Below are 18,599 nucleotides of genomic sequence, written 5' to 3' on the forward strand. Positions count from 1 at the left end.
TCTGCTTGAGGGTTCATGCCTAACTAGGTTCTTACTTTATTTTTAATGTAATTAGGTTTGTTGACCATCTGTCTGAGGAACAGTGGAGTTCACAGTGCACTGGGCTCTCCTACAATCAGTTAACAAGCAAATCTCTCACAGACATGCCATGCCCAGAGACCAGACTGAACTAGTAAACTCCTCATGCTTTCCTTTCAAACAATTCCAGGCTGTGACGATTAAACATGACTTGTCCCCTCTTGCACAGAGGCACCCACATTCTGCTTCCCAGTACCAGCAGTAAAGATTTAGTATCCTCCCCCAGCAGCCAAGCTCTCCAGCCCCAAAACCTGCACATCTACTTTGACGTGGACGTGGGTGTGGAGTGAGTTGGCCAAATTGTTTGCAGATATTGCTCCCTAAAGTACAGAAAAATTTTGTGCATTGCATACCAGAGAAAAAGGCACTGTATCCAAACTGGGGATACAGGGTTTTAAAGGATGACTTTTCCACTGCATTATTAAGGAATTTATGATTCAGGGTGAGACTTCTCAAATCAGAATAAGACAGATGGAGAAAGCATTTATGGTGAAAAATTTGAAGATGAAAAATTTCATTATAAGCATGATTGGGAGGATTTGCTGAGCATTGCAGATGCAGGCCACAGAACAAATGGTTCTGTGGTGGTTTGAATATGCTTGGCCCAGAAAATGGCACTATTAGGAGGTGTGGCCTTGCTGGAGTAGGTGTGACCTTTTTGGAGGAAGTGGGTTACTGTGGGTGTGGGCTTTAAGACCCTCATCCTAGCTGCTTTCTGAACAAGATGTGGAAGTCTCAGCTCCTGCAGCTGCATGTCTGCCTGGTTGTTGCGATGTTCATGCCTTGATGATAATGGACTGAATCTCTGAACCTGTAAGCCAGTTCCAATTAAATGCTGTCCTTTATAAGATGTCTTAGTCAGGGTTTCTATTCCTGCACAAACATCATGACCAAGAAGCAGTTAGGGAGGAAAGGGTTTATTCAGCTTTTACTTTCCACATTGCTGTTGATCACCAAAGGATGGGGGACTGGAACTCAAGCAGGTCAGGAAGCAGGAGCTGATGCAGAGGCCATGGAGGGATGTTTCTTACTGGCTTGCTTCCCCTGGCTTGCTCAGTTTGCTTTCTTATAGAACCCAAGACTACCAGCCCAGAGATGGTCCAACCCACAAGGGGCCCTTCCTCCTTGATCACTAATTGAGAAAATGCCCCACAGCTGGATCTCTGGAGGCACTTCCCCAACTGAAGCTCCTTTCTTTGTGATAACTCCATCCTGTGTTATGTTGACAAGGGGTCAATTGTACTGGCTGGTTTTATGTGTCAACTTGACACAGGCTAGGGTTATCATGAGAAAGGAGCTTCAGTTGGGGAAGTGCTTCTATGAGATCCAGCTGTGGGACATTTTCTCAATTAGTGACCATCTCTGGACTGGTAGTCTTGGGTTCTATAAGAGAGCAGGCTGAGCAAGCCAGTGGAAACAAGACAATAAGTAACAAGCCTCTTCATCAGCTCCTGCTTCCTGACCTGCTTGAGTTCCAGTCCTGACTTCGTTGGTGATGAATAGCAGTACAGAAGTGTAAGCTGAATAAACCCTTTATTCCCCAACTTGCTTCTTGGTCATGATGTTTGTGCAGGAATAGAAACCCTGACTAAGACATAAGAGTTGCCTTGGTCATGGTGTCTGTTCACAGCAGTAAAACCCTAACCAAGACAGGTTCTCAGTTCTTTGTTACAACAGTTCCACTCCTCATTAGGATGGGAAATGTGATAGTTAGTCAAGAATTAAAGGACTAGGTGTGGTAAGGATGCTTGAAGATGCAGACATGAATGGTGAAAACCCTACCAAACTGTGTTATTGCAGAACATGAAGAATTGAAAGAAGGTGATGACTGAGGAAAGTCCCCAAAGACTGCTGTGGTGATAGTCATCCAGATTTCCCAGAGGGTGCAGATATAGATTTAAAAGATGTAGATGATGTTTTATTAATAGCTGAAGACTTACAGACATTGGAAACACTTTTTTTTTCAAGTCTCAGGACTTGGGTAGCTATTAAAAAATATGAGAAGATTTTAAGGTATGTGAATAGTCCAAAGACTGCTATTGAGAAAGTAGATACATTCATACTGCAACCTATAGCCATAAGTTGTGTGCTGAATGTCAGTGGTGGTAAATTGAAGATGAGAAATTGGCAACAAGCAATTAACCATTATGTGGAGGCTCTTGAAATGGATATGCTATCAAATATCAGAGCACTATACTGGAAAGCACAAGGATGGCAAGGATTAAAGGAATACGACCAGGAATTGGCTGATTTGAAGAAGGTGCGTGAGATAGCCCCAGGAGCTAAAGCTATCCAGGCAGAATGGCTTAAATTCAAACATGTTAAAGGCACGGAAAGAGAATGAGAAAGAGTGTATACAAAAATAATTGCTTAATAAGGATGAAATTTTCCTTAAATGCTATACATTGATTATATAAAGGACAATGTAGCCTACTGTCTATGTGATCCCTGAGGTGTTTCCCCTAATCTTTGTCATTGTTTGTATAGAAGTACTGACTTAGGTTCCTTATTAACAAAGAGTTATGAAATATAGTAAAAAAATCTACAACTGGGACATCATATAAGAGAGATTGACACATGTGTGGCTTTTTTGCTTATTATGAAATAAATGTAGATTCACACACCATTGTAAACAAAACAAAACAAAACAAAATGATTCAGGAGTCTCTGCGTCTCCAGTGTCTCCCAGTGTCACCCTGTATGGCACTACAGCATTGCAAACAGAATGTCAACACCAATACAGCCAAGATATAGCACAGTGACCATGCACAGCACCTTATACTGCTTTGTGTAACAGTTCCACTTCCTGCATGCACCTCTCCTTTAACATCCTGAAAATACTAACCTCATGTCTGTTTTTATAATTTCATCTTTTTAAGAATTTTACACACGTGGAAGCCAACAGTGTGTCACTTTGTATTGGCTTTTCTCACTCAGCATTATTCCCCAGGCACTCAAGAGGTTGCACACACAGGTGATATACTGAGTAGTATCCTATGGTATGAAGTATGGAACTTTTTTCACCTGCCCACTCAAAGACATCTGAGCTGTTTCCACTTGGGGGTATTTATTATGGATAAACCTGCCGTAAAACTTATATACAAGTTCTCCATATGGATCTAAGCATTTCTCTTAGATAATGTCAGGAAGACCAATACTACTTGAGTAAATGTATGCATGCACACACACACACACACACACACACACACACACACTTCTAAACTCTTTTTCCAGTGAATGTTTCACTAGCTATGCAGAAGAGTGATCCAGCCTCTCTTCCTCTGGAGGCTGCTGGGTGCTGACACCATGTTTGACTTTAGCCACTGTGCTGGGGCACAGTAGTACCATGAGTTCTCATTGTATTCCTGTACTAATGGTGCTACCATCTGCTTATATCTCAGTGGACATCTATGTGTCTTCTTTGGCAAAATGTTTCGTCATGGTTTCTGTCCACTTTCTACTTGTCTGTTTTATTTTGGATTGTGCCATTTTGAAAATTATAAAAATATACTGTAGATATTCATCACTCATCTTCTACTCTGTAGTTTGTGTGTTCGACTTTTCTTAAAGCAAGCCTTTGTAGAGTAAAAAATTAAAGCTTTGTGTGTGTTATTTTGGTTTCTTTAAAATCCCACCCTCCCTCTCTCTCTCTCTCTCTCTCTCTGAGACAGGGTTTCTCTGTATAGCCCTGCCCTGGCTGTCCTGGAACTCACTTTGTAGACCAGGCTGGCCTCGAACTCAGAAATCCGCCTGCCTCTGCCTCCCGAGTGCTGGGATCAAAGGTGTGTGCCACCACACCCGGCTAAATCCCCCCTTTCTCTACTTCTCTCTTTTAATGCTAGGTATCAAACCTAGAATACTGTAAATTCCAAAGGAGCAATTGTTTCTGCCCCAAAGCTTTGATTATGTACTATCTCACTGTTTATTACTTTGTGTTTTGCTGGAAAGAAATATGGACAAAAGTAATGTATGGGAAGAAGGTGTTGTTTGAGCTTGCAGTTTGGGGGCCAAATCCGTGATGATGGAATCATGGTGGTGGGAGTGGGAGGCAGCTGGCCACATGGTCCACAGTCAGGAAACAGAGAGAGGTGATTGCTGCTTATCTCCCTCCTCAATGTAATAATAAAATAGGATTTCATTTATTTTATTACAGTCTGTGAGGAGCGGGTGTGGCAGCAGTTCCAAGATGGTGCCTGGGACTGCAGCCAAGTCTTATGATTTGCACCTGACTTCCTCATACACCTGAAAATAAGCCACGACCATCGTGAGAACTGTGCAGGTTCACCATGATGCAAGATTGGACCATAATACGAGTGATGATTCTGGCTGCTGTTACGTGGACTGGGCTGATGGGGTGTGTTTGAGAGGTTATATAAGGGATTGCGATTAGGCGCGGGAGAGATATAAGAGATTCCTGGAGAGATTGATTTCTGAAGAGAGATTCATGCATGATGTTGAAAGGTTCCTGAATAAACTGCTTTGAGAAGAACGCTGTGTCGTCGTTCCTTTCTGCTGGAATCGGAGGCGACAATAGTCCAGGGCCCCAGCCTATGTGATGGTGCTGTCCACTCTCCAGGTGGGACTTCTAATAAAGACATCCCTCACAGGCAACTCAGAGGCTCATCCTCCCATCACCAACATCACCTCATCAAACTGACAGTTGTACTCAGTCAACTGTGTATGGACAACTAGTTATTGCCTCCTCTACTTGTGTTTGGGAGCTCCAGTTCTTCACAGACTAATGAGTTCTCAGTTGGAAACTGGGCATTATGTACGATGGGATGAGGCTGTGGCCCTAGTCACCCTGTTTTAGCTGAATCTCTGTAACACTCTTCCAGCAGAGGAAGTGACCGTGGCCCCAATTAATCACGACCAGGAAAGGTAAGTGTAGACTTACACTTGGCTTCCATGGACATGCAGGGGAAGATCCTTTGTTCTGGGTGGAGTTAGGGGTTCCAGCTCTCAAGCATCTACTGCCAAGTTTAGCAGCTTGGCAACACAGTGAAGTGGATCATTTGGCTGCCCTGGTAAATGGGAGCTGGGGCTCAGTGCTACTTAGCATAACAAGAGAGGCTCCTCTCGCTAACCTAGGAAAGAAAACCAGAGCTCCACATGTCAAGTGTGGTTTCTGCTCAATGCTTATTTTTTTGTCTCCAGTGTAAAGTCAAACAAACAAACAAACAAACAAACACTCAGCTGTCATTGAAAACCATATGTGTGCCCTCATGTGACTGCCCCGACCCTAGGAAGACATATCTACGGTCTGCCATTCAACGTAAGAGCTCAGACATGTCACAGACAAACCTCATGAGCTGCTGTCTTAGCAAGATTATGAACAGGTCTTTTCCACAGTTAAAAAGTGTCCCATGCTAACACAAGCTAAATCTGGTATCTTGCAGCCAGAACAACTGAGTTCTAGGGACTCTCAGACTTGGTGTGTTTCAGAAAAAGCTTGCAGAAAGCAGAGAGATTTTCATGGCTTCACCACAAGATAACTGGTTCTTTTTAAAATCTAAAGCAATTGTTTTAATAATTATAAAATATTGTATTTCTTGTTTAAATATTATTTACACATTGTATATGTATGAATAGATGTGTGTATCACACACCCACACCCATGCATGGACTGTATATAGCACATATAATGAGAGCAAAGGACACAAAGGAAGAATTGTTGGTCTGTTCCTTCTAATACATGGGTCCTGGGGCTTGAATTCAGTCATCAGACTTGCTGGCAAACACCTTTTTCTGATGAGCTATCTTGCTGACCCTGAATTTTTCTTTTGGTTTTGAGAAAGTCCTATATTTGTCATAGGTTGCATGTTCCCCCAACATCCCGCTCCTTTCATCTATCCATCTTCCTTCCTGCCTTCCTTCCTTCCTTCCTTCACCTCTCTGTCCCTCCCTCCCTCCCTTCTTTCCTCCCTCCCTTCTTCTCTCCCTCTCTTCTTCCCTCTCTCCCTCTGTCTTTTTCTCTCTTTCTCTTTCTCTTTCTCTTTCTCTTTCTCTNTCTCTTTCTCTTTCTCTTTCTCTTTCTCTTTCTCTTTCTCTTTCTCTTTCTCTTTCTCTCTCTCTCTCTCTCTCTCTCTCTCTCTCTCTCTCTCTCTTCTTTCTTTCTTTCTTCTTTCTTTCCTTCTTTCTTTCTTTTCCTTGAGAGGAAATGTGACAGAGTTGCCACTATTTGAGTCCCCTCTGTGAGCTTAGTAGTGACTGAAATTTGCATTTGAAATTAAATCCCCTGTCTCTGATTTATCTCAGAAGTTCAGCCTGATTGTGGGAGAAATCTCACACTCTGTCAGGTGATCTGACCTCCCTGAGGCCTTTGGAGGAGGGGAAGTGATACACTGATACACCTTGTTGGAATTAGCTGCCCAAGCTGGCTCTACAGTCCCCTCTACACCTGCTTCCTACAATAGCCACTGAAATCACTCTATATCCTTAGTATGGGTTTGGCACGGCATCCTCCCCAAAAGGCTGTATGACATCAGGGTAAACTCACTGCTTTCCCTAATCTTAGCACCATGCTGGGAACACAGAGAGTCTACAAGAACAGGGAGATAGGTGGCAGGACCCCATTGTCCCTTGGCTTCGACCTTTAACCACTGAGGAGCAGCTCTGCCTGCTCTGCTTGTTCTCACCACATTTGTCCTGTTCATACCGGCGTCCAGATTATGTTTCAGTTGTCCCCATTTCAGAGACTGGCGACTGGCCATCTGATCCTGGCAAACCTTCGCTGACTCCTTGATGCAGCAGGGAGGACAGAGAGAAGGCCAACCCCATGCCTGTCTTGCTCATGCCCCGCGTGCATGTCTGCCAACGGCTCTGAAGGCCTTTTTGTCCTGCTGTGGTGTCAGAACTGGACACGCTTTGCATGGCAATGTCCGGCTTTCCTGGAAAGCCCTCTGTTTCAGCTCCAGCCGCCATTTCTTTGTCTTTTTGGTGCCAGGCTGGGTGAAAATGGGTCAGTCTACTTGCCTTGGGAGTCTTTCCCAAATCCAAACTAGAGCCAGCCACTTTTCCTCTACATTCTTTAAAAAGTAATATTTAGTTTTAGAAGTAATTGTTCTTACACACTCAAGGAAGGGAACAAGAAAATACAAGGTGCAAAAATAATACAGCTCTTGCACTGACCTTTGGTTTCACTATTGGTATCTGTTTGGACCGGAGTGTTTTATGGATGATTTAGAGAAAGCATCTCCAGTAGCATTGCACCACATTAAAGGTTTGTTTGAATGTAAGCTTTGTGTGCATTCTCTGTCTAAACAGTTTTTTTGTAATTTCAGATCCACAAACAAAGGGTATAGAGGTAGCACAGAAATTTCTTATCTGTGCATTCACCAGCTTCTGATAAGGATAGCATCTTACAAAACCAGGCCATAGTTTTAAGAAACTAGCATTGCTGCAGTTCAATTGACTGAACCACAGATTTTACAGCCAGAATAACAACAGTTCAGTGGTTAAGAGCACTGGGTGCTCTTCCAGACGCCTTGAGGTTCCATTCCCAGCAACCATAGACGCACATGTGCTGAAATTTTGAAGTTTTGTCTGGTGAGGCTCTGAGTTCAATCTTTGCCCTAATCACTGACTGTCCTCACAAACGACACCACCTTACTTCCCTGGCTAGTTTAAATGGTGTCCTTTACTTGTTACTTAAGACCCTGGAACCTATTTGATTCCTCAGAACTATGCATTGAACTTGTCATTTGCGCTTCTTAGCACCATGTGTGTGTTTGTGCCTATGCATGTGTATCTGTGTGTGCTGTATGTATGTATAGAGCTTCCTGTATGCCACCACCCAGTGTTGGGGTCACAGACATGTGCTGTCATGCCTGATATTTTACACGGGCGCTGGGAATCTCTAATGTCCTCATAGTTATGTGTGCATGGGTTACATGGTTACACAGTTCAATGTTGGCACTGCTTTGTAACATTGCTGAATGTTATATAGAACATGATCATATCCCTAGGTAAAAAAATAGCTATTGAAATTATACCCTTTTTTTTGGATGAAATTTTTTGACTATTTAGTCAAGTTCTTAACAATTTCATGACAGTCAAAGAATGGTTTGGATTAACTTCAGGGAATGGACATGATTTTCCCTGGTCTACATGCTATGACAGGAGTTGGATCAGCAGTTATGAACATTCAGAGGACCTAGGTTTGGTTCCCAGCACTAACAGAGTAAGTTCAGTTCCTGGTGATCTGCTGCACTTTTCTGACTTCTACAGCTTCCCGATGCACGTGGTGCACATAAACTCATAAAGGGGCACACACATATATCTAATATACATAATACATATATCTAATACACATAATATTAAAGCAGAAGAACCACCTCAGTCCATTATTCAGCTGTGTGCACTCTCCTCTACCTCATACCTTTAGAGAAGAAGGTAAGTCTTTATAGAGAGTAGTTTGACTTTTTTCTTTAAAGTTACTCAAAATAATTTGACTCTGCCTGCCTGTCTCTTTCTCTGTCTCTGTCTCTGTCTCTGTCTCTGTCTCTGTCTCTCTCTCTTTCTCTCTCTCTCTCTCTCTCTCTCTCTCTCTCTCTCTCTCTCTCTCTCTCTCTCTCTGTCCCTGTCCCTCCCCCTCTCTCCGTGTGTATGTGTGTGTGTGTGTGTGTGTGTTTGCACATGTGTGCGCTCATGGTTTGTGGGTGGGTGTGTCAATTCTGCTCACAGAACCTCTACATGCAGAGCCATCTCACCAGCCCCAGTAGACCTCCATTTGACTTTTGTCTGTGTGTTAGCTACTCTTTGAGTTGACTTGGTCAAGTCTCAGTGGCACAACTGAAAGGAAAATGTGAAGAAGTAAGCCTTACCATGAAACGGTCTTTTAACTTTGTCTGTATGGGCTGGACAAGAGGGGCAAAATGGGCTTTTGCTTCCATCTAAGGAGAGGTAATTTGCATAAAGAAAAGCAGCTTAACTCTGAAAGAGCATGTGACAGAATGGTGAGCAGGCTCCGGGAGCCAGGGAGGCTTGGGATCAGCTGCCAGATCCTCCGTTCACGCTCTGCAGGGCTGAACTTTCAGGGGTCTCTGCACCCTCACGGTGAGATGAGACCACTCTCAGCTGTTCAGGGTAGAGCTCACGCCTCTAAAGCATTTAGTTCAGGACCAGACATGCCAAGTGCTCCATGTTTCAAAACCATAAACAAATTATAGGACTAATTATAAAGTAGTCACAAGGCATTTTAATGTAGTTCAAAGAAAATATTTTGTCAATATTATCTGAACACATAACAGAAGAATTCAATGGTAACTATTCATTCAGACAGAAAAACCCAAGTGCTTAGATAAAATGAAACAGCATGTCACCAGAAATTCTCACTGAGATATACTATACAGTTCACCATCCAAAGAGCTACTTATGGCTTGTGGAGTATTTGCCCATTACCACAATCAGCATTGGACGATTTTTATTATTCTACATGGAAACTAGGGTTTATCTCTACTCATTCCCTAACTCCTCCCCATAATACCTACCCCAAGCCCTCATGGCCACAGACCTTGCTGTCTCTGCATACTTGCTCAAGACAGTTTAGATAAATGGGATATTGTAAACTAGAGTTCTTTTCCTTAGTAAGTTTCCAAGGCTCTCTGAGTTATAGACTATGTCAGGACTTCATTTAGCACTGGGATCAGTGCCCATGGCTTCCTCAGGTGATAGGCACTGGGTTGTTTTCACCCTTTGGCTGTCATGAATATTGCACTGTAACCAAGGTGGCCCACATTTATATGGGCATTTGTCCCAGTGGGTTAAATCAGATCTCCATGCTTAAACACTTCTCCCTCCCTCCCTCCCTCCCTCCCTTCCTTTCCTTGTTGTGTGTATGCTCACATATGTGCAGATACATTAGAAAGTGCTTGTGAAGGCTAGAGGTCAACCTTGGATGTTGTTCCTCAGTTGCTATTTTGAGAAGAGCCAGCTTCTCGCTGGGACCTGAGGATCACCAATAAGGACAAGGTGGCTGGCTATTGAGGTTCAGAAATGTGCCTGGCTCTGCCTCCCCAGCACAAGGATTATAAGCATGTGCCAATATTCCTAACCTTTTACTTGGATGCTGGGGATAGAACTCAGGTTTTTGTGCAAGCACTTCACTTACTAAGCTACCTCCCCAGCCTTGCTGGCTGCTTGCCTGCCTACCTTCCTTCCTTCCTTTCTTCCTTCCTTCCTTCCTTCCTTCCTTCCTTCCTTCCTTCCTTCCTTCCTTCCTTCCTTCCTCCCTCCCTCCCTCCCTCCCTCCTTTCTTCCCTCCTTCCCTCCTTTCCTCCCTGCCTCCCACTGTGTGAAACACTATCTCATGTACTCTAGGCTGTCCTGGAACTTGTCTATGTATACACACATATGCATATATAAATATAACCTGCTGAGTCCACTTAGTGTTGCTCATATATGTGTACACGGATTTAGGGATGATCACTTAGATTGTATAACCTAATGGGGCCTCATCTCTGGAGAAGACTCATTCTTGTCCTCTTGGCAGCCACTATTTGTCTTAAAGTCTTTATCTAAGGGTGGGACCTTGAGAGAGTTCTCTATGCATATTGGGATGACAACTGGTGTTGTCATTGTGTAGGTCTTGTTTAGATGACCATATTACAATTACACATCACAATTTCATGGGTGCAACATCATCTCACATGTAGAAGCAACTACCTCATAGCAGAAGTCATGGTCCTCTGGCTTCCACAGTTCTTTCACCTCCTCGTCCACGGTGTCCTCTAAACCTTATCTGTACCTTTTATGTAGGGGTTGTATGCTAGATGTATTAGTTAGGGATAGGTGTCCCATGGACAGTTGTGTTTTGCATTCTGTCCAGTCATGTATTTCTGTGATGATCTCCATCTACTGCAAAGAGAAGATCTTGATGGGGAAAACCACACTTGCCTGTGGATATAAGAACAGGCATTTAATATGCACTTACAGGATCGTCCTAGTTTAGGAACATGAGAGTGGTAGGTTCTTCTCTAGGATCCATGACCTCACCAGCCCCAAGTAGTTGGCTAGGATTATAATTGACCAAGTCTTCAGTGCACTTAGGTTGCTGTTGGTTATCCCAGGGATATAAGTGCCACTCTTGCACCCTTGTGTATATTTTGCCAAGCTGGTCATTGTTGAGGTTTCTAGGTGTCCTCTCAGTATTTTGTCAAATTGATACAAAGTTGAGTTATCTTTTGAGAAAATACCTCCATCAGATTGGCCTGTGGGCAAGTCTGTGGGAATTTTCTTGATTAATGATTGGTGGTGGTAGTGGTGATGGTGGGGTGTAGGTTACTGAAGGCAGTGCCACTGATGGGCAGGTAGTCCTGGGTGATATAGAACAAACAAACAAACAAAAACAGACAAACAACCCACACAGTCTGAACAAACTATGAAGAGCAAGCCAGTAAGTGGCACTATATCCTCTATCTTTGCCTCAGTTCCTGACTTGGCTTCTGTTGTAGGTTGGCCTAATGCTGCTCATATTCTGATAATAAACGCTGGCCTCAAACATTTGGAGTCTGTAAGTAGCGTTTGGAAACCAGCCCCCAAGTTAATTTTGATTGGTGAATAAAGATGCCAGCAGCTAATAGCTGGGGAGAAGAGACATGGGCAGGGTTTGGTTTCCCAGGCTTGGGACCAGAAGAAGGAGAAAGTGGGAAAAGGAGAAGCTACCATGCGTGATTAAGAATGTGTGGGAGAAAGCCATCATGAAAGAAGAGCATGCAGGAGGGAGATGGAGAGCCGCCATGTAAAAAGGTCAAGAGAACATGGCCCAGAGGGCTGCTTCACTGGGTCAAGAACAGCCAAGATGGGACATAGAAATCAGTAAATAGTAACTTAGAGTTATCAGTAGTAAAGTGGACTCCAAAGCATAGAGATTAGACAGTTGCCCAGCTGCTGTACTGCTGAAGGCATATTAAAATATAAAGGCTGTATGTGTCTTTCATATGGGAACATAAATGGTCAAAGGCAGGAAGAAACCTCGTGCCGGGATTTATTAGTTATTTTTTACTACAGGCTTCCTATGCTGAGATCAGGATGTAGAGGCCACAGGAACCATGTCCCCCCCACCCCCCATGTTGCTTTTACTCATGATGCTTTGTCATAACTGCCAGACTAAGATTTACAGCTGGGTGGAACTTTAGCTGCTTTTCTCCCTTGGCAGCTTGCACAGCACCTTTAGGTAGTCCCCAGGGAAGAGGCTTCCAGGTCAGTTCTATCCGGTTTCCCTCAAGTGCTGTGAATGAATTGTGTGATGTCTTCAGTGAAAAGGTCATAACCCTCAAGTTTTGTGAAGCAAAAGCTTATGATGTCAAAAGCTTATGTCACTGTGAGAGGCTCTTGGATTTTTCTGACCAATGACTCAAAGGGAGGTTTCCCATGCAAGGAACTGGAGATTTTGCTAGATGGTATATCTACTCTTAAGATGAATGTTACCCCCATCCCCAGTAGTATAACTTTATTTAAATTACACACACACACACACACACACACACACATACACACACATACAATTTTAAGTAAACACAAAACATTATGATTTCCTGAGGCTTTTCCAACCAGCCTTAATGTTCTTTATATCTCCTCCCCTCCCTCTGTCAGTGTTGCTCTCCTTTCCTTTCTTCCATAATTCACCCCTGGTTTCTCTCCATTTCCTTTCTATAGTGCCTATGTCCTATTCCTATCTCCCTGCTCCCAACAGTCTCTTTCACTGTTCTAGTTTCTGAGGTTATACCAGATTATATATTCATATCTAAAAAGCTAAGAGTCACAGATGAGAGAGAACATTGAAACATTTGTCTTCCTGGGTCTGGCTTACCCCACACAGTACATATCCTACTTCTATTCATTTACCTAAGGATTTTGTGATTTTATTTTCTTCACAGATGAATAGAATATGTTACTGCAGGATATTTGACAACACCAAAATCCCCAAGACTGTTTTCTTCACAGTCTTTCTAGTGGTGTGATTCAGCCATTAGCAGACACCTTCATTCCCTGTGGCTGGAATACAGAGAAGTCATTCATGCACAGCTTTAATCAAAATCAATGAAGGTCAAGTTAGTTAGAAAGAAGCACCCATGTTTAAAAGTGATGCATGATTGTGTGGCAGATAAAGTGATGAACAGAGAAAATATTGATATGAATAAGATATGCTCAACTGTCATGACAACAGAGGGAAGAGAAGCTACTTAAGGGGCAGTATAGAAGAGTGAGGCAGTTTTACTGGTACAGTCTTACAGAGACAGGCTGAAGAAAGAACATACATGAAGACTGAATGAGCCAGAGAATGAGAAGAAGCCAGAATATTAGAATGTATTGCCAACATTGCCAAAGTTAGTATGAGAGCAGTTCAGGAGAGGGAGGGAAGAAGAGAGGGAGGGAGGGAGGGAGAGAGAGAGAGAGAGAGAGAGAGAGAGAGAGAGAGGATTGAATCAGTCAGCTTGGAGATGAGTTTGAGCCAGAACAGATCAGTTGACAAATCAGCCAGAGATCAGAAAGAACTAGTAAGGGGTGAACATATTCAGCGTAAGTCTAGGTCTTGCTAACCAGCACTAGGCCTAAGTTAGCAGACAGAACAATAAGTATCAGAGACAACAATTGAATCAGGAACTACTTTATCTATAAAAGCTACTTTAACAACATGTAGTGTGTATACTTTTACATAAATATAAAATAATAGGATTTGTTGACATTTATAGAAAGTCTTGGTTCTGTCCTCATTCTTCTTTGCCCTTTTGTATTAACTGCCTTCCTCCTCCAATTATTCTGTTTCCTATATCAGATCACCTTTATCCTGCCATTCCTCCTTTCCCCCGCTCCAACTATGGCCCCTTCATACTTTTCTGGTTTCAGTGCTTACTCCATGCTGTATTCTCACATCTTAGGATTTGGAGCTGGGAACTACAAATAGAAAAGGACATGTGGCATATATTTCTCTAGGTCTGGTTTATGTCACTCAATATAATCTTTTTGAGTTTCTGTAGCATGTAGCTTTTGCTATCACACCTTAATGCTCCAGGAATGGGCTGTTTACCAGCCCCCATCCAGAGAATATTGGATTCAAAGATGAAAAACACAGACACAAGTTGCTCAATTTCAACCTGCCTTATTGGCTCAATTGCTGGGCTCTTCCAAGTCTTCTTCAGCTAGTGTGCCCCTCCCAACACTCTTAGCTCTGCATCTCTCAACCTGCCATCAAGTTTACTTGCTCAGTTATGTTTAGTCCCAGCTTAACACCCTAACCTCCTGCCTGGAGAAATGGCCTATGGCCTTCTGCCAGAGATCTCACATGGCTGGTTGACTTTTCTCCTTCCAAAGCATGGTGAAATTCCCTTTCCTCTTCCTGTGTCTCCTCTCCTCCCCTTTGGGGACCTCGAAGTCCTACTTCTGTCCTGCAATTGGTCCCTGGTGTTTTTACTGATAGATCAAGAACCAATTGGAGAACAGGACCTTAGTATCAGAACAATCCCTACAAGTTTAAGAAATTATAAATTTAATTTGTATCAGTTATAAAGATTTCTATCAATTAATAACATGGCTACACAGTGTTTTGTACAAGGATAAAATTTAGTAATCCATCCTACCTATTTCCTCCCTGTTCAAAATTATGACCATTTTTAAATTATCCCTTAAAATGACAACCTGTTCTTTACCATTGAACAGTATTCCATTGTGAATGTGTATCAGACGTCTGTTGTCCAGTCATCTGCTGGAGGACTTTTAGATTGTTTCACTTTCCTTGTTATTGTGAGCAGGGCAACTCTGGAGTCAGATATCATCAAGTCCTTGGTCCATATGCCAAGGAGTGGTCATTATTTGTAATTTTTTGAGGATTCTCTTTGCTGATTGCTAGAATGGCTGCACTAGTTTTCATTCCCATCAATAGTCAAGAAGAAGAGTTTCTCTTCCTCCACAATCTGGTTAGCATTCGTTGTAAGTTTTTTTGTTGATTTCAGCCTTTTGAGATGTTATAAAACCAAAAAGCTTTTGTACAGCAATGTAAACCATCAATTGAATGAAGAAGAAATCCTTAGACTAGGAGAAAATCTTTGCCAGCTCAGCTATACATCTAATAGAAGATTAGTATCCACATTATACAAAGAACTCAAAAAGCAGAGTCAAAAATAAAAAAAAAAACAATTAAAACATGGGATAGAAACTTAAACAGAGAGTTCTCAATAATAAATAAAGCCAAGAAATACCTCAAAAAGTGTTTATTATCCTTAGCAATTAGGAAAATACAAATTAAAACAATTTTGAGAATTAGCCACATTTTCTTTCTTTCTTTCTTTCTTTCTTTCTTTCTTTCTTTCTTTCTTTCTTTCTTTCTTTCTTTCTTTCTTTCTTTCTTTCTTATACCATGAGTTTCTTTTATTTATTTGTAAGTACACTGTAGCTATCCTCAGATACTCCAGAAGAGGGCATCAGATTTCGTTACGGATGGCTGTGAGCCACCATGTGGTTGCTGGGATTTGAACTTAGGACCTTCAGAAGAGCAGTTGGCGCTCTTAACCACTAAGCCATCTCGCCAGCTCTAGCCACATTTTCAATGCAACTATCTGATCAAACCTAAGGCCCACACAACATAAAAGGAAGATTGTGTAGTACTTGAAACCTAGCCACCTATCTGCTCTAATAAAGTGACAGATCTTGGGGTGGGGGAACCACTGTTTTATTAAACCAGCATAATTGTTAACTATATTCATGAGCCACTGACTTTATGGTGTCTAGCCCTAACGGATACATCTACAACATAATTCCTGCGCCTAAGGCTCAGGGAGCATTGCATATGAGGGAGCAGAATGATTGTAAGAACCAGAAAACCAAGTAGTCTGCTGTGAGATTGTATCTTCTAGCTATAACAGTGAAGCTTAGCAATGAAATCTCACTGAGGAGGACACCAATAGGCATGCTTACATGGAAGGTAAAGTGCCAGGTGGACTCATATCTACCTACAAACTGCAGGCAACTAATGCATGCTGAGGAGGAGAGACAGTCTCCTCTAGGGAAGAGCAGACCCACTGGTTATCCAACACCAAATGGTCAGCCCTGGAAACGTGCATACAAGGAACATTATACAGGCCGAGGAGGCCGTATTTATAAATTTGGGAATTTATGTGTTACATACGTGTGTGTGTGTGTGTGTGTGTGTGTGTGTGTGTGTGTAAAACAACAACTAATTACAGCAACAGAGGCCATGAATATAAGAGACAGCCTGGGCTACATGGGAAAGGTTGGGCAGAGGAAAGAGAAGGAGGAACACAATGTAATTATATTTTAGTTTCAAAATTTTAGAACATAGTAAAAGGAACTGAAAAGCATCTCCTTCTTCCTTTTGGAAAACAAAAAACAAAAAAACAAGCCAAAAAGTCTTAAGCATCCAAAGCATCAATATACAAAAACAACAACATACACACACAGAAAGAGAGAAAGAGAGAGAGAGATGAAAAGAGAATTGTATTTATTGAGGGGCTTATGAGAAAGTTAATAGGTGGTTGTTGATGTTAAGATGCCCAATTCAGGAGCTGGTTAAACCTGAACATCCTGAGTAGAAAAGACCAATTCCACAATTATCCAATTAAAGCAAGCTGTATTTTGGGGTGCATCCAGGACAGGACAGGACAGCCTGCTGTCTCAGTCTAAGTAGGGATTTGAGAAAGCAGCCCCTGCCAGTCTCTTGATGTGCTTTTTATAGGAGAGGTACGGTGGTCATAGGGGTGAGAGTGTTGGTTGTTATACATGCTTAGAAAGATACAACAAGCTGGGCCTTGGTTGTGCACACCTTCAATCCCAGCTCTTGGGAGGCAGAGGGAGGTGAATCTCTCAGTTTAAGGCCAGACTGCTCTACAGAGCAAGTTGCAGGACAGCCAGAGCTACACAGAGAAATCCTGTCTTGAAAAACTAAAAGGAAAAATGAAGGAAGGAAGGAAGGAAGGAAAGAAGGAAGGAAGGAAGGAAAGAAGGAAGGAAGGAAGGAAGGAAGGAAGGAAGGAAGGAAGGAAGGAAGGAAGGAAGGAAGGAAGGGAAGGAATAAGGGCAAAGATATACATCATATGAATCAGGTTGCAAGTTTTATGTGGACTGAAAAGCATGTTTTGCAGCATACATCATATCTAAGAAATAGGAAGTTACTTTTAATTACAAATAGAAACCTTAACTTGCAAGGACTTAACAGAGGACAATAGGAACTTATTCTTTAATTCTGTTCTACAAACAGAAAACTTAACCTGCAAGGTATGTTTTTTTCCCATTTGTGTGTCCCTTCAACTTACAAAGTGTACTGGTCCTATTTTGCTCTCACACTAAAGAGTTGGACATTAGGTAATAGCATTTCTCGCTCTTCCAGAGGACCAGTTTGGTTCCCAGCACATCAGAGAGCTGACACCTGGCTCCTTGGGCACCTGCACACATGTGACATATACTCATGTACACACACACACACACACACACACACACACACACACACACGCAGGGGAGAGAGAGAGAGAGAGAGAGAGAGAGAGAGAGAGGTTGTGGCATATATAAGGTGGAATTTTTAGGCATCCTCAGGTCACTTGGGATTCTGAATATTTCTTGTTTTCTGTTTCTGATCATTCTGAACCATACAAAGAACACAAATAACTAAGCAGGTCTTATCCCTTTTTAGCATTTTATAGAAAATTATTTGTAGGACAATACTTTTAAAATATCATTGTCTTTGTTAGGGTTTTACTGCTGTGAAGACACCACGACCAAGGCAACTCTTATAAATTACAACATTTAATTGGGCCTGGCTTACAGGTTCAGAAGTTCAGTCCATTATCATCAGGGAGGAGTACAGCAGTGCCCAGGCCGGCATGGCACAGAAGGAGCTGAGAGCCTTTATTTTCAAAGGCAAACAAGAAGATGATTGTCATCCTGAGGAAGCTAGGAGAAAGCTCTCAAAGCCCACCCCCACAGTGACACACTTCTTCCAAAAAAGCCAAACCTACTCCAACAAGGTCACACTCCAAATAGTGCCACTCCCTGGGGCCAAGCCTGTTCAAACCGCCACAATCATTTGTTATGGATTTTAAATCTAAGAATGTTTCATTCTGTCACATTAAGTCCTCAGAAAGCATACTCTACAATTCCATCCATCAAGGTTACTGCTGAGCTTTTGGGCACAGGACAAAAACCACACTGATGCACAATCCTACCCCCAGGAGCTATCTGTCCTATTTTAAGTCTTCCATGATGGGGGCCAAAGGCCAACATCAGAATAGGTTTTGTGAAGCCTACCTAAGTCCTGTCTTGTGATTATAGTCCGAGATAGATCCTCTTCTCTTTTTGAGTCTTGCCACACATATAAGTCTACAGAGCACCTTTCCAAAAACAAACAGGTAAACACACAAACCCAGTTAATGCTGGGGACTCCTGAGTTTGTTTTCAAAAGGAAGCCTCTAAGGGGTTCTGATGAGCATTTCTGTATTTCAAGGGCAGAATTACTCAGAACACGGGAGTACGTTGTTACCAGTGGGGATATTTTTCTTTCTTTTTTTTTTTTT

At 42.4% G+C, this 18,599-nt stretch overlaps 1 pseudogene; it reads left to right on the forward strand.

Annotated features, from left to right (window-relative positions):
* Positions 1-224: 224 nt before the first annotated feature.
* LOC110301476 lies at positions 225-2,422 on the forward strand (annotated as a pseudogene).
* The last annotated feature ends 16,177 nt before the right edge of the window (positions 2,423-18,599 follow it).

Source organism: Mus caroli, chromosome 9 (assembly GCF_900094665.2).
Source record: "Mus caroli chromosome 9, CAROLI_EIJ_v1.1, whole genome shotgun sequence".
NCBI lineage: Eukaryota > Metazoa > Chordata > Mammalia > Rodentia > Muridae > Mus > Mus caroli.